Source organism: Rutidosis leptorrhynchoides, chromosome 10 (assembly GCF_046630445.1).
Source record: "Rutidosis leptorrhynchoides isolate AG116_Rl617_1_P2 chromosome 10, CSIRO_AGI_Rlap_v1, whole genome shotgun sequence".
Lineage (NCBI taxonomy): Eukaryota > Viridiplantae > Streptophyta > Magnoliopsida > Asterales > Asteraceae > Rutidosis > Rutidosis leptorrhynchoides.
In genome coordinates this window covers 299,370,370-299,374,133 of record NC_092342.1, presented here as the reverse complement: position 1 = coordinate 299,374,133, position 3,764 = coordinate 299,370,370, and the positions used below count along the sequence as shown (strand labels likewise).

General features: G+C 30.5%; 1 non-coding gene across 1 annotated transcript; it reads right to left on the bottom strand.

Annotated features, from left to right (window-relative positions):
* Window positions 1-3,387: 3,387 nt before the first annotated feature.
* LOC139873932 (small nucleolar RNA R71) lies at window positions 3,388-3,494 on the bottom strand. The gene has a single exon (XR_011767642.1). It is a non-coding gene; the product is annotated as a small nucleolar RNA R71 (small nucleolar RNA).
* Between the last annotated feature and the right edge of the window lie 270 nt (window positions 3,495-3,764).

Below are 3,764 nucleotides of genomic sequence, written 5' to 3'. Positions count from 1 at the left end.
ACCGCATGGCCATGAAGCACAAAAGTCATGCGGTCATATGAGTTACTGTAGCAGGCCAAGTCCTATAAAGTTCACGAATTTTGGCTGATTTATTTACACCTTTTCTATCTATCTATCTACGATATATTTATATTTATATTTTATAATTTTAATTTTAATTTAAGTTTAATAATAATAAGGTTATAGTGGCGAATGTTTTAAGTTTGTAAGTTGAAACTCTATCCGTGTAACGCTACGATATTAATACTCATTGTATATTATGTTCAACCTTTTAAAATTAATGTCTCGTAGCTAAGTTATTATTATGCTTATTTGAATCGAAGTAATCGTGATGTTGGGCTAAATATTAAAGACGGGGTAATTGGACTTTGTACCATAATTGGGGTTTGGACAAAAGACCGACACTTGTGGAAATTGGACTATGGGCTATTAATGGGATTTATATTTGTTTAACTGAATGATAGTTCGTTAATTTAATATAGAGATTTACAATTTGACGTATCTATAAATAACCATATACACTCGATCGGACATGATGGGCGGGATATTTATAAGTACTAATAATCGTTCATTTAACCGGACACGGGAATGGATTAATAGTCAATGGACTCATTAAAACAGGGGTGGATTACATACAAGGACACTTGGTGTAATTGTTAATAAAGTATTAAAACCTTGGATTGCACACAGTCGATAACCTGGTGTAATCATTAACAATGTATTAAACCTTATTACAGTTTAAGTCCCCAATTAGTTGGAATATTTGACTTCGGGTATAAGGATAATTTGACGAGGACACTCGCACTTTATATTTATGACTGATGGACTGTTATGGACAAAAACCGTATGGACATATTGAATAATCCAGGACAAAGGACAATTAACCCATGGTAATAAATTAAAATCAACACGTCAAACATCATGATTACGGAAGTTTAAATAAGTATAATTCCTTTATTTTATATCTTATCGCACTTTTAATTATCATACTTTTTAATTATCGCAATTTTATTTATTTTCATTTTATTTATCGCACTTTTAATTATCGCAATTTTATTTATCGTCATTTACTTTACGCTTTAAATTAAGTTATATTTATTTTTAATATTTTACATTAGGTTTTAATTGTGACTTAAGACATAAAATCGACAAACCGGTCACTAAACGGTAAAAACCCCCCTTTTATAATAATAATAATATTACTTATATATATATATATATATATATATATATATATATATATATATATACATATATAAATATATATATACAAATATAGTTTAAAATAAAATATAGCGTTAAACTTGGCTAGCTCCCTGCGAAACGAATCGGAATTACTAAAAACTACACTACTCTACGATTAGGTACACTTCCTATAGTGTTGTAGCAAGGTTTAGGTATATCCACTCTATAAATAAATAAATAACTTGTGTAAAATTGTATCGTATTTAATAGTATTTCGTAGTAAAAATATAACTATTTCGTATACACCTCGCATAACATCAAGTATTTTTGGCGCCGCTGCTGGGGACGCCGAAGCAAAACACTATATTTTTGTAAAAATATATTATTTCGTATTTCGTAAAAATATTTTGTATTTATAACAAGTGTTATATATAAAAAAATATATAATAAAAAAATATATATATTTTTAAGACTTTATATAAAAAGTACTTTTATTTTTAAGATTTTAAAATATAAGTTTATTATATTTTATATAAATATTCTAGAAATATTTTCTATATTTTAAAATCAGAAAAAAATATAATTAAAACTGAAACTGGGCCGAACCCGTCGAAGCCCAAAACCATTTCTGGAATTACAGGCCATGAGACCGCATGGCTATAAAACCCTCAACTCATGCGATCGCATGAGCTGAGGTGACAGGTCAGTTTCCTAGTCTGATCGATTAGGGTTAAGGGTTTTAATTATTATTATTATTAATTAATTAGAATTAGGTTTTAATTTAATAATAATTAGTTTTAGTTTTTAATTAAATTGTATTTTTAAGTTCTAATTAGTTTTATTAATTTATTAATTAATACTTTTATAAAATAATAATATAAAAATAATATTTTTATAAAAATAAGTAATTTTATCATTTTTTGTCTCTTTTTATAAATTGTATATTTTTATCGTTTATTCGTAAATTGTATATTTTATCGTTCGTAACTAGTTTTAAGATATAGCTTTGCCGTAGTTATTTTTAATTCTAGATTTTTAGGCTTTGCCGTAAAATCCCTTAAGTGCTTTTTCTTTAGATTAAGATTTAGGTACTTTAGAATTTTGCGACGCTGTTTATAAAATTTAGTACCTTTTAAGTTTCGACGCTGCATTTTATTATTATTATTTTTCGACTTTTATTTTTCGACGCTTATTTTTCGACCTTTTATTTTTCGACGTTTTTCGACGCACTCTTTTTCTTTCTTATTTCTCGACGCTCTAGTTTTTAGGACATAGATTTTTTTCTTCAAAACTTCGACGAAAAATTATTTTAAGTGGTTAAATTGATAGACATCCAAAATTTTCTGGTTCGTAGTAATAGTTGGATTTGTTAGTGGCGAGTTGTGGGCTTCCGATTTAAAGGGTCCTGGCTACCTGCTGCATCTATTGGCTATTCGAAACGTGGGCAAAATCAGAAAAGTCTATTAATTTGATAGCTTATATAATTTTTATTTTTATAACTAATAGGATATTCTGTGAATGCACCGAGCAAAACGTTCACCACCTGTAACTCGATCAAGACATCTAGCCAATATTGTCGCCGTTGATTTTTCTTTAGAATCGTCATCCAGTCGACCAAGTACTCCAATTCAAATTTCCGATAATCCATTTTTTGAACCCAACCTCACAATTGAGAATCCGGAGGATATTCAGGGACAATTCAGAGATCCTGAACCACTAATCATTCCTCCTGAACCACAAATCACTCATCCAGAGATTGTCGAGGAAGAAAACATTAAGTCAGAATCCACTAGTGATTCAGATTCAACAAATTCAATCATAGAAAATCTGGAACCTCTAAGTATGGAAGACCGAATGAGGGCTAAACGCACTGGCCAAGGTCATGCCATTACTCAACCAGACATTAATGTGCCAGATTATGAAATCAAAGGATAAATCCTACACATGGTAACTAATCAATGCCAATTTAGTGGTGCGCCGAAGGAAGATCCAAATGAACATCTTCGTACCTTTAATAGGATTTGTACTCTATTTAAAATCCGAGAAGTGGAGGATGAACAGATATATCTCATGTTATTTCCCTGGACTTTAAAGAGAGAAGCCAAAGATTGGTTAGAATCATTACCTGAAGGGGTGCTTGATACATGGGATGTCTTAGTTGAAAATTTTCTTAAACAATTCTTTTCGGCATCTAAAGCCGTAAGACTTCAAGGAGAAATAGTTACGTTCACACAAAAACCAAATGAAACCTTATATGAAGCATGGACAAGATTTGGAAAGTTATTGAGAGGATGTCCTCAACATGGTTTAGACACTTATCAAATAGTACAAATATTCTACCAAGGCTGCGATATTACTACACGAAAAGACATCGATATAGCAGCTGGTGGTTCCATTATGAAGAAAACCACAACTGAAGCTACCAAAATTATTGATAACACTGCTTCCTACTCATATGAGTGGCACCAAGAAAAAGATATTGTTAGATCATCTAAAGCGGCTAGAGCTGATTCTAGCCATGACTTTGATTCCATGTCTGCAAAGATAGATGCTTTCGAGAGACGAATGGAAAAGATGAC